This window comes from Pristiophorus japonicus, chromosome 12 (assembly GCF_044704955.1).
Source record: "Pristiophorus japonicus isolate sPriJap1 chromosome 12, sPriJap1.hap1, whole genome shotgun sequence".
Taxonomy (NCBI): Eukaryota; Metazoa; Chordata; class Chondrichthyes; family Pristiophoridae; genus Pristiophorus; species Pristiophorus japonicus.
The window spans coordinates 99119226-99132520 of record NC_091988.1 but is presented as its reverse complement, the minus strand read 5'-3'; the positions used below and the strand labels follow the sequence as shown (position 1 = coordinate 99132520).

The 13295-nt window shown below is 42.8% G+C and overlaps 1 protein-coding gene across 7 annotated transcripts in view; it reads right to left on the bottom strand.

Annotated features, from left to right (window-relative positions):
• dock3 (dedicator of cytokinesis 3) overlaps positions 1–13295 on the bottom strand; it is a 1878236-nt gene that overhangs the window by 1264168 nt on the left and 600773 nt on the right. The gene's annotated exons all lie outside the window — the stretch shown is intronic.

The following is a 13295-nucleotide window of genomic DNA, read 5'->3' as shown; positions in this document are numbered from 1 at the left end:
CATAGAGATATAGACATTCATGGGAAGCTATTTAAACATTTTAATGCAGTGACAGATGACGATTACAAATAACAGACATACTTCGTACATGGCATTCTTGGAAGGCGTGGCTGATTCCTTTCACCTTGCCTGACCTTGGATGGTCATTACACTTTTTGGGGCACTGAGTGGCCATGCACCAAATGGGTAGATATAGCACTGACCCTTCCACTTAACTGCTGCAGGTTTCCTTGGGCCACACCGTTTGTCAGTTAGAAAGAGGGTCTTCTGCCTGAGCCTAACCTCCTCAAGCAGCACAACACAAAGCAGTTCTGCAGTCCTCTCCAGCATTTTCAGATGTAGAATCTGCTTTGTAGCAACCAAAATGAAGTTTGACGTTGTGGCCTTTTTAATCTGTGCCAGGTCTTTCCCACCCTCAAACAAGAAAAGTTCCCAATAACAGGCATTTTCAATCCTTGGTATTTGCCCAAATTATAAAAACAACACTGACCCTGGAAATCATAGTGGGTTCAGGACGGCCTTTTTGATATTGGCGGCGTGGAACACCCTCTTCACCACAATAGCAGGATCACACCCTCATCGCTCCACACATTTACCTTACATAACAATGTAGAAAACTACAGGATCTAAAAAGACCAGTCTATTTAGCCAGTCCCAAAAACAAATCCCTCCAATCGCCCACTCCCTCCAATTCTTCCTTCATTTTTCCACACTATCAGCCTTACTGGACAGTTCATTCCACACATTCCCCACTCTGCATTAAGTAGTTAAAGCTAAACTGTCTGTGAACCTTCCTCCTTTTTAACTTTAGCCCATTTCTGATAATTATGGAAATGTCAGACATAACTATTGGGTTTCATTGCGCTCTCCAGTATCTCAGACCCCTCTCCTGTGATATTTCCTGTAGACTTTTAGTTCCTATTCCAAGTCGCATCATCCATTTGTCTGTGTTCAATGTTATTCTCCACTTATCAGCCTATAATCGCAAACAAACTACTTTCTCTTATATTCTTCTTCTAGGTGAAATAACGATTTACTTGTACTTCTTTCAATTTAGTATACTGTTCAACAATTTCAGAGCATAACCTCTGGCTATCTTTGGCTTCTTTTCTCCCCCCCACACCCCCCCGCCCCCCCATCTTATGTTTTAATCCCTTTTTTTTCTCTTTGTCTCTAATGGCAGCTGGTCATTACTCCGCCATTCACACCCTATCCAGTTTAACCTTTTGACAACCTGTCATTACCATTTGAATTTGGGCCATCATCCCTTTTGTCTCTCTAATCTCTCCTGCCTTCCCCCCTATCACAGACCTTCCCTTTTGTTCTTTCTTCCCCTCCCCCTTTCAGTGCTGAAGAATGTGCTCTTTTCGAACATTCGGTAGTTCTGACAAAGGGTCGTCGACCCGAAACGTTAACTTTGTTTTTCTCTCCACAGATGCTGCCTGACCCGCTGAGGTTTCCAGTATTCTGTTTTTATTTCAGATTCCAGCATCTGCAGTATTTTGCTTTTGTGTCCTCTTATATTTGGTTTGCCTGTCCTCAATTATTTGAAGTCCCTCTCACCACTTTGGTGTCATCTGTAAATTTTGATAGCTTTGTGTTTCTCCTCAGCTGCAAATTATTTATATACTGTTATCAGCAATGGACGCAGCACTAATCTCTGTGACACCCACTGGAGAACATTTGGCATGTAGACAGCACCATTCACAACCAACCTTTGCTTGCTCTCATTTCAACATTTTTTAACCCACCTCCGAAGCGAGTCTGTTATTCCATATATTTTTGCCTCATGGTATCAAAAGCCATTTTGAAATCTAAATTTGATATCACATTCTTGGAATTTCTTTTGTCAATAAGATCCACCATTTCTTCAGCTTCAGTAAACTTGTTTGACAAGACCTCCACTCTGTGTCAGCCGTGACTCAGCGGTAGCACTCTCACCTCTCATGAGTCAGCAGGTCATGGGTGCAAGTCCCACTCCAGACACTTTAGCCTATAATCTCAGCAGACAGTCCAGTACAATTTAGTACTGATGGAGTGTTGCACGACTTTCGGATGCGATGTTAAACCGAGCCCTGTCTGCCCTCTCAGAAGAAAAGAAATCCTGGTCAATATTTAGCGCTCTGCCAACATCATATGTGAAAATTGGCTGCCATGTTTCCTACAACATAGACTACACTTCAAAAATACTCCATTGGCTGTATAATGATTGGCTCCATCCTCGAACTCTCTACACCTCAAATAGCTTCTTGACTTCACTTGCCTGCTTTGGACTGTGGTTCGTCGAGGCTGCGTGCCGGCCCCATCCTGCTTATGTCGGCTTTGTCCTTCCATGGGACCTCTGACTTTGAACCTGGTCTCCCTATTATTGTATCCCTTTAATTATTACATTTAAACTGGCTTATGTAACCTGAGCTTTTCCCGTGTGTCTATTCGCGTTACTTTCGCTGACGCACCAGACCCGAGCCATTCAATACTTTATCCCCCCCTTTTCCTTTTCTCTCTATCCTTCCCTGACCGTTCTCTCCTGTTGTCATGCTTCCTTTCATCTCTCCTCTCTCGGATACTCTGCCTCACAAATCCCTATCCCAATTCTTCATTACTCTTCGACCTTCCTACTCTCCTGCCGCCTTCCCAAGCTGAACTTCCTCTTAGACAAGCATACAGAGTCCCTCTGTGCCTCTCTTGGCATCCTATGAAGAGCCCATCGAGGCACTCATCACTGACTTCTTACCAGCAGCAGCCCCAACTGTCCCATCCTATTCTCTCGCCGATCTTCCCACCCAGCGCGCCCACTGGGAGCTAATCTTGCCAATCTCCTCCCCATCCAACTCATCCCCCAGCGTTGACCCTGTGGACGCAGGCAGTGGGGCAGCCATCACCGACCCTCTCCGCATCTCCCTCCAGAATGTCCATTCGCTTGAAAACAAGGCCCTTGACATCCATGAGCTTATCGTGGGTGATTGTATTGACATCATGGCCCTGACAGAAACTTGGTTGAGGGGTGATGATTCCAGAATCATTCTGGAATGAAAAGATAAACCCCGGCTTCCATTCCCTACTGCTAACAGTCTTCTTAAACCCCTCTCCTCAGTCTCCTCCACCCTTACCTCCGAAAATAAGTGTGAGGAGCTCATGGACTTCTTTGTCTCTAAGACAGAGACCATCCATTCAGCTGCCTCTGCCACTTCACTTCCTTCCTCTAGCCCACTGTGCCAAACTTCCTCTAGTCCTGACCTCACATCTTTCTCCAGTTTCTTTCTGATCTTCCCTCATGACCACTCCGAGATTATCTTGTCCACTTCCTGCTCACTCGATCCTATTCCCACCAAACTGTTGACCACCCAACTTCCTTTTCTGGCTCCCATGTTAGCTGTTAACAGTTCTCTCTCCTCAGGTATTGTACCCCCACTCTCAAATCTGCCATCATCGCCCCCTCCTCAAAAAAAACCCTTGACCCCTCCATCCTTGCAAACTAACACCCCATCTCCAACCTCTCTTTCCTCTCCAAAGACCTTGAACATGTTTTCGCTTCCCAAATCCGTGCCCATCTTTCCCGCAATTCCACGTTTGAATCTCTCCAATCAAGTTTCCGTCCCTGCCACAGTACCGAAACAGCTCTCCTCAAAGTCACAAATAACATCCTTTGTGACTGACAAAGACAAATTATCCCTGCTTGTCCTTCTTGACTTGTCTGCAGCCTTTGACACGCCTAACCACTCCATCCTTCTCTAACGCCTATCCACTGTCGTCCAGCTGGGTGGGTTTTAAAAGAAGTGGCTGCAGAGATAGTGGATGCATTGGTTGTAATCTACTAAATTCCCTGAATTCTGGAGAGAACCCAGCGGACTAGAAAACTGAAAATGTACTTAAGAAAGGAGGGAGACAGAAAGCAGGAAATTAGACCAGTTAGCCTAACATCTGTCATTGGGCAAATGCTGGAGTCCATCATTAAGGAAGTAGTAGCAGGATATTTAGAAAATCCTAATGCAGTCAAGCAGAGTCAACATGGTTTTATGAAAGGGAAATCATGTTTGAGAAATCTGCTGGAATTCTTTGAGGATGTAACGAGCAGAGAATAGAAGAGAACCAGTTGATGTCATATATTTGGATTTCTAGAAAGCATTCGATAAGGTGCCACACAAAAAGTTACTGCACAAGATAAGAGCTCACAGGGTTGGGGGTAATATATTAGTTTGGATAGAGGATTGGTTAACTAACAGAAAACAAAAAACGGGTTAAATGGGTCATTTTCAGGTTGGTAAACTGGAACTAGTGGGGTGCCACAGGGATCAGTGCTGGGGCCTCAACTATTTATAATTTAGATTAATGACTTGGATGAAGGGACCGAGTGTAACGTAGCCAAATTTGCTGATGAAACAAAGATAGGTGGGAAAGCAAGTTGTGAAGATGATGCAAAGAATCTACAAAGGGATATAGATAGGCTCAGTGAGTGGGTAAAAATGTGGCAGATGGACTATGTTGTGGGAAAATGTGAGGTGATCCACTTTGGTAGAAAAAATAAAAAAGCAAATTATTATTTAAATGGGGAGCAAGTATAAACTGCTGTAGTACAGAGGGATCTGAGGGTTCTTGTGCATAGAAACATAGAAACTTAGAAAATAGGTGCAGGAGTAGGCCATTCGGCCCTTCTAGCCTGCACCGCCATTCAATGAGTTCATGGCTGAACATGCAACTTCAGTACCCCATTCCTGCTTTTTCGCCATACCCCTTGATCCCCCTAGTAGTAAGGACTTCATCCAACTCCTTTTTGAATATATTTAGTGAATTGGCCTCAACTACTTTCTGTGGTAGAGAATTCCACAGGTTCACCACTCTCTGGGTGAAGAAGTTTCTCCTCATCTCGGTTCTAAATGGCTTACCCCTTATCCTTAGACTGTGACCCCTGGTTCTGGACTTCCCCAACATTGGGAACATTCTTCCTGCATCTAACCTGTCTGAACCCATCAGAATTTTAAACGTTTCTATGAGGTCCCCTCTCATTCTTCTGAACTCAGTGAATACAAGCCCAGTTGATCCAGTCTTTCTTGATAGGTCAGTCCCGCCATCCCGGGAATCAGTCTGGTGAACCTTCGCTGCACTCCCTCAATAGCAAGAATGTCCTTCCTCAAGTTAGGAGACCAAAACTGTACACAATACTCCAGTTTTGAAACACAAAAGTTAGCATGCAGGTACAGCAAGTAATCAGGATGGCAAAAGCAATGCTGGCCTTTATTGCAAGGCGGGTGGAGTATAAAAGTAGGGCAGTCCTGTTCCAACTGTACAGGGCCTTGGTAAGACCGCACCTGGAGTACTGCATACAGTTTTGGTCTCCTTATTTAAGGAAGGATATACTTGCGCATTGGAGGCAGTTCAGAGAAGCTTCACGAGATTGATTCCTGAGATGAAGGGGTTGTCATATGAAGAAAGGTTGAGCAGGTTGGGCCTATACTCATTGGAGTTTAAAAGAATGAGAGGTGATCTTATTGAAACATATAAGATTCTGAGGAGGCTTGACAGGGTAGATGCAGAGAGGATGTTTCCTCTCATTTGGGAATCTAGAACTAGGGGCGTAGTTTCAGAATAAGGGGTCGTCCAGTTAAAACAGAAATGAGGAGGAATTTCTTCTCTCAGAGGGTTGTGAATCTTTGGAATTCTCTACCCCAGAGAGCTGTGGAGGCTGGGTCTTTGAATATATTTACGGTGGAGATAGACAGATAAGTCAAGGGTTATGGAGAGTGGGCGGGGAAGTGGAGTTGAGGCCAGGATCAGATCAGCCATGATCTTATTGAATGGCGGAGCAGGCTCGAGGGGGCAAATGGCCTACTCCTGCTCCTATTTCTTATGTTCTTATGACTGCACTCGCCTGGTTCTATTCTTATCTATCTAATCATAGCCAGAGAATCACCTTATGGCTTCTCTTCCTGCTCCTGCATCGTTACCTATAGTGTCTCCCAAGGATCCACACTTGGCTCCCTCCGATTTCTCATCTATATTTTGCCCCTTGGCGACATCATCCGAAAACACAACATCAGTTTCCACATGTATGCTGATGATATCCAGCTCTACCTCACTATTACTTCTCTCGACCCCTCCACAGTCTCTACATTGTCAGACTGCTTATCCTACATCCAGTTCGGGATGAGCAGAAATGTTCTCCAATTAAATATTGGGCAGAGCGAAGCCATTGTTTTCGGTCTCTACCATAAACTCCGTTCCCTAGCCACTGACTCCATCCCTCTCCCTAACATCTGTCTGAGGCTGAAGCAGGCTGTTCGCAACCTTGGTGTAGTATTTGACCCTGAAATGAGCTTTCAACCACATATCCGCAGCATAACTAAGACCGCCTATTTCCATAGCATCTGTAACATCGCCCGTCTCTGCCGGTGCCTCAGCTCATGCACTGCTGAAACCCTTATCCATGCCTTTGTTGACTATTCCAATGCACTCCTGGTTGGCCTCTCACATTCTACCCTACGCATATTTTTGGTGATCCAAAACTCGGTTGTTCGTGTCCTAACTCGCACCAAGGTCCCGTTCACCTATCACCCCTGTGCTCGCTGAGCTATACTGGCTCTCGGTTAAGCAACGCCTCGATTTCAAAATTCTCATCCTTGTTTTCAAATCATTCCATGGCCTCGCCCCTACCTATCTCTGTAATCTCCTTCAGCCTCACAACTCCATCAAGATATCGGCGCTCCTCTAATTCTGTCCTCTTGAGCATCCCTGATTATAATCGCCATGTCTTCTGTTGCCTAGGCCCGAAGCTCTACAATTCCCTGCCTAAACCTCTCCACCTCCCTTAAGATGCTCCTTTAAACCTACCTCTTTCACCAAGCTTTTGGTCCCCTGCTCTAATTTCTCCTTATGTGGCTCGTGTCAAATTTTTTTAATCTCATAATACTCCTGTGAAGCGCCTTGGGACTTTTACTACGTTAAAGGCATTATATAAATATAAGTTATTGTTGTTGTAAAGCACTTTAGAATGTTCTGAGGTCTTGAAAGTTGGTACATAAATGCTCTTTCTTTCTCTAAACCTAAGCTGATTCCTCTTATCTATCATTATCCATCTTTCAGGATGTATTCTAATACTTTCTACAATGGACACTGGCCTGCAGCTCCCTAGATCATTCCTATGCCCCTTTTTTAGAGTGTTATGTCAATTACTTTCCAACCCTGTTTCTAATGGTTCCCCAAAGACGATGGCAAGAACATGATTAATTTCACTCGCCACTTTAAGTACCCTTGTATGAGTCCATCTGCTGTGGTGCTTCGTGTTTCTTTAACATTCTTTGTTTATCAGTGACTGCCTTATCTGAAATTTAAACACTGAAATCTGAAATTTTTATTCCTTTCAGTACTTCTTCCATACCCGCACAGAAATTCAACTTCTGTATTGCGAAACTGCCAAGTGTCTCCTCCACGAATAAAAGAAGAATTTACTCGGTATACAGTTGAGCTTCAATATAACGAACCGCCTTGGGACCGGCAGAAAAGATCACTGCATCAGCGATTTCATTATAGTAGCGTTTCTATCTTGTTAACCAGTCCAGGGAATGACTGATCAATTGTTCGAACTTTGCTCAACAAATTGTCCAACACTTCTTCATCAAGATCTTTATGAGTCGCAGTATGGATTCATATTCTCTGGATTGTATTTCATCTTTGACGACAGCAGATTTGATTTTTCCTCTGTTGGTCCACACGGGTTGCAAGTATATTTTGCTAAGCTGAGTTCTTTGCAGATTGTAACTTACGAATTTCCTTTATGGCCCAGATCATGGATGAATTGAAATTTTTGTGTTGAGAGGCAAAGACGATCCTTTACTCGTCATCTTCATGCACATTGCCTGGCTGCATTTGCCTCATTGCAGCTGCCTCCTCACACCCGTTGCCTGTTGCAGTTTATGTGCAGATGGCAGGCAATTACCACCATACATCATGCAGGATTTGCATTAGGTTATCTTTAATTAGCCTCGGTTTGAATTCCATCATTGTATCTGGGTAGATCCTGCTTAAGTGTTACTTGTAGTCGTGATCGTTAAAACTGGGGCTTCATTAGAAACAAGGTTCATTATAGTGAAGTTACACTATATTTGTTTTGCCATGGCTATTTGATACCAAGCCAACTTTGGGATCCTTCAATACCAAAATAGGTATTTTGAGGACACATAATTTAGTAGCAGAGCCAAGTACAACTATTTTGGTTGAAACTATAAATCAAGTGACCCCTTATTAAAGATGCACTAAAACTGACAAATTAAACAAATTAAACTTTTAACATTGAAGGATCAAATTCAAATTTGGTTGCTGGGGGTGATGATGCACTCCAGTCCCTCCGGTGCCCACCTCTCGCGGAAGGCTGCAAACGTACCGGTGGACACCGCGTGCTCCATCTCCAGGGACACCCTGGCTCAAACGTAACTGCGGAAGAGAGGCAGGCAGTTGGGCTGAATGACCCCCTCAACCGCCTGCTGGGCCGGTTAATGGTCACCTTAGCCATGCCCAGGAGCAGTTCTACGAGGAGGCCTTCTGACTTGCCTGCCCGCTCCCTCCGCACAGGATGCCCAAAGATCAGGAGCGTGGGACTGAAGTGCAACCAGAATTTGAGGAGCAGCTCCTTCAAATATTGGAACAGGGGCTGCAACCTGACACATTCCACATAAACATGGAACACGGACTCTTCCAGACCACAAATATTGGAGGCGGCCTGGGAGTCTGTGAACCGACTTAAAAACCAATTGCATGGGACTGCCCCGTGCAATATCCTCCAACCCAAGTCCCCAATAAATAAAGGGAGGACTCCCACATAGAGAGCACTCCACTGGGGACCCCCGCCTCCTCCGGACGGCAAGATGGTGCGCCATGGCGTGTCTGGACGGCAGACGAGGATGGCAAAATGGAGTCCGTACAGGAATCCACTCCACATAGAACTGAAAAGCACGGAGGGGATTTCCCAGAGGAGGCTCAAGTTGTGAGGTGCCGGCTCCCGAGGGAAGTTTTGGGGCTTGGCGCTGAAGAGGAATTCCATCCGGACGGGGGTCAGTTCGGACAGGATTGCCCCACGTGCTTCGAGCCTCCTCGACACACCTAATGGAGTCGGGGCCCAGTGCCGTTTTTAGGGACTCGATGGCAATGGCCACACGCTGGATGTCGGCCCAGGATAGTTGTGCCAGCTCTTCTGGCGCCATCTAGCCCACACCTCCACCATCCAGTCGGTCCCCGACCCTGGTCACCTTACCAAACACAGCCCTCAGAGCCAAATACAAGCTATATTTAGTTGAGATTTATCACAAATCGCTTTGAATATGAAGAGGATTGTCCCCAAAGACTTTGGTAACACTAGATACAAAATACTTATCAGTATTGCCAAGGGCTTGGTGCTCAATCCTATGTACTTATCATTAGGGATTTTCAGCATTAGGTGGTACTATGTTTACCAACTATGGCATCAATACTCATAAAACCATTGAGGGGTTCCACAATGTTGGAAGACTGCTGCCATCATTGGTTGACAATCAAATACATAGTTTGCTTTTCATCCCTGAACTCGAAACTGATAACGTTTCACATTTACCTAGCATCTGCTCAAACCTGCAATCCTTACACCTCCCCATAAGAAATTAGCCCGGATTTATCATGCAGGGCACACAAGGAGGAAACCTGGACTTTACCATCTACAATATCATGCAGTGTTGAATTTAAATATTTAGAGAAACCAACCAATGCTTCTCTGGAAATTTTTCCTATCAAGTGGGAAATGTGATAAAGAGAATTTCTCCCTCCCCAGCTTTGTAAAAGTGAGATTTCTTTAAGATTGTCCACTTATTCGGGCATTATCATAAAGCTCTAAAGTCCACATTCCCTCAACTCCTGGGTCAGGTCAGTAAGTTCTGTAATCTATGTGAAGAAAACCAGATTCACGTGATATCATGTGTTGACTTGAGTGTTGTACAGAGAAAAGGCAATTTGGTTGTGTCTCTGAGGTAGGATTGCCAACTCTGGTTGGAGGTAATTCAGGAGGTTTCGTCACGATGTTCCGCCTTCATCCTCGCAAGTCATCGCCTTCTCACGCCAATTGGAAAGTGGATACACTCAGTTATCCGATGGATGATTCTTGACTGGTCAAACAGACTTTCCCCCCCATCTCTAATATTTTTATAACTAATCAGCAAAGAAAATGAAAAGCCACAGATTTATTTTAATGTCCTGGGCCGCTCGCAGGTCGTGAAGATTAATCTTTAATTCCTGAGGGTTGGCAACCCTACTCTAAGGTTTGGGGTGCCTTAAAAGCTCATTTGCATAGTCGTAATATTTGTACAGTTTTAAAGTTTTACACTGTACTTATCCTTGTTTACAATTTTGATTTCCTTTCTTTTTCCAATATCGTGTACAGTAGTGCTAAACCATTATATGATAGGACATGCAAGAGATAAAAAAGGGAGGATTCGATATTGGATCTAATATTGGAAAATGATCCAGAGCAGATAAGAGAAGTAAAAGATGAGGAACATCTAGGTAATAGTGACCATAATATAATATGCGTGAAGATGATAATAGAGAAAGACACAAGTATGACAAAAACGAGGTTAATAGAGTGGACAAAAGCTGATTTTGAGGGGCTGAGAATAGAACTTGGGAAAATAAAATGGTTAACAATATTGGCAAACAATGATGTAAAACAGCAGCGGAAAACATTTAAAACAGTGTTCAACAGAGTCCAGGAAAAATATATTCCGCTAATAAGCAAGAACAAGTTAAACACTATTGAGACACTGTGGATGAATAAAGCCATGAGGGAAAAATTGAGGGTAAGGAAAGAGGCATACATTAAGTACAAAGACAGCAGGGGAGAGCATAATAAGGGAGAATATGAAGGGATTAGGAGAGAAATAAAAAAACAACAATTTGGAAGGCAAAGAGGAACTGTGAAATTAAATTATCAAGGAACATAAAACAAAATAGTAAAATATTTTACAGGCACATGAATAAAAAATGGAAGGTCAGGATGGGAAGGGAGAGGATTATACCACGGGCAGCAACAGATGGCAGAGATATTAAATAATTACTTTGCTTCAGTATTTACCAGGGAGATAGAACCGGTGGAGATGATGTCAGATTATGAGATTAGTAATGAGTTAACTGCATTTAAAATAAAACAAGGAGATATACTAAATAAACTAAATGAAATGCACATCCGTGCATTTTAAAAGAATCTAGGGAAGAATCAAGGGAAGAAATAGCAGAGGCATTATGACACATATTTAATAATTTGTTAGATAAAGGTGTAGTGCTAGAGGACTGGCGGATAGCTAACTTAATACCTATATTTAAGAAGGGAGCTAGAACATGTCCAGGAAACTATGGACCAGTCAGCTTCGTGTGGTATCGTGTGGTAACAGACATCGGTGGTAGGAAAAATAATGGAATCCCTACTAAAGGAGAAAATAGAACATCTAGAAATGAATATAATAATAAATAATCAACATGGATTTCAAAAGGGAAAGTCTTGCTTGACCAACCTAATTGAATTTTTTTGATGAGGTAGATGTAATTTATCTAGATTTTCAAAAGGCCTTCAATAAGGTACGACATAATTGATTAATGAATAAGTTCAGGGAGTCGGGACATGTAGCAGAATGGATAGCTAGCTGGTTTCAAGACAGAAAGCAGAGAGTAGGGGTAAAGGGTAGCTATTCACAGTGGTATAAGGTGGGTAGTGGTGTTCTACAAGGATCAGTGCTGGGACCACTGCTGTTCATAATTGACATTAACGATTTAGACTTTGGAATCAAAAGCACAATTTCTAAATTTGCGGACGACACTAAATTGGGGGAATAGCTAATATTGAGGAGGACTGCAACTAATTACAAGAAGATATGAATAAACTTGCAGAATGGGCATATAATTGGCAAATGAAATTCAACACAAGATAAATGAGAGATATTTCATTTTGGTAAGAAAAATAGGGAGATCACTTATTACTTGGAAAATAAGTATCTAAATGGGGTAGAGGAGCAAAGGGATCTCGGAGTGCAAATACACAAATCAGTAAAAGTATCAACAGGTTAACAAGGCCATAAAAAAGCAAACCAACCACAAGGGTTTATTTCGAGAGGGACAGAATTGAAAAGTAGTGAAGGTATGCTAAACTTGTTTTGAACATCGGTTAGACCATACTTGGAGTACTGCTTACAATTCTGGTCGCTATATTATAAAAAGGATATAGAGGCACTGGAGAGGGTTCAGAGAAGATTTACAAGGTTGATACCAGAAATGCAAGGGTACACCTAGCAGAAAAGGATGAACAGGCTGGGTCTCTTTTCTCTTGAAAAAGAGAAGGCTGAGGGGGACCTAACAGAGGTCTTTAAACTCATGAAAGGTTTCGATAGAGTAGACACAGAGAAATTGTTTGCACTTGTAGGGAAGAGCAAAACGAGAGGCCATCAAATAAAATAGTCACCAAGAAATCAAATAGGGAATTCAGAAGAAACGTCTTTATCCAGAGAGTGGTGAAAACGTGAAACTCGCTACCACAAGGAGTAGCTGAAACGAATAGTATAGATGCATTTAAGGGGCGCTTAGGTAAGGATATGAAGAAGGGAATAGAGGGTTATGCTGATAGGGTTAGATGAGGAAAGACGGAAGGAGGTTCGAGTGGAGCATAAACACTGGCATAAATTGGTTGGGTCGAACGGCCTGTTTCTGTGCTATATATCCTATGTAATCCTATGTATTATACTGATTTGTGTTTCAGTATCAATCCATAGCCAGCACACAGGAAATAGCAAAAAGTTAAGAATGTTCTTTCTTAAAGACCTAAAATTTAATGTTTTTGCTTAAAAATTTCAAAAATGTATATATGGACATGAAATTACTGTTACTGATATTAGCAAAACAGTGCTTAAAGCAGTGACTGTGTTCCTCTGTCTGTTATTTTAATGGAGGTGCTCACCGAATTATTTGAAATATGCAAATCTTGCGATTAAAATAGCGGTCCGAGCAATGCTATATGAATGTACAAAATATTTATTACTAATGTCACCTGCTGTCATTTCTAGTGACACAGCATTCCACAATCTGATAACTCTTTGCAGAGAAAAAGTTTCTTCCAACTCTTACTTTAAGTATCTATTGCTAATCTTAAGGTCATGACCTCTTATCTTCGATTTACTGTCTTTCTTTCAGCCACCTCTCTACGCATACCACTTTCCCATTTATATCACGTGCCCCAATTTTCTGAGCCAATTTCTTGTATGGAATTTATCAAATGCTTTTGGAAGTCCCTCATCTAT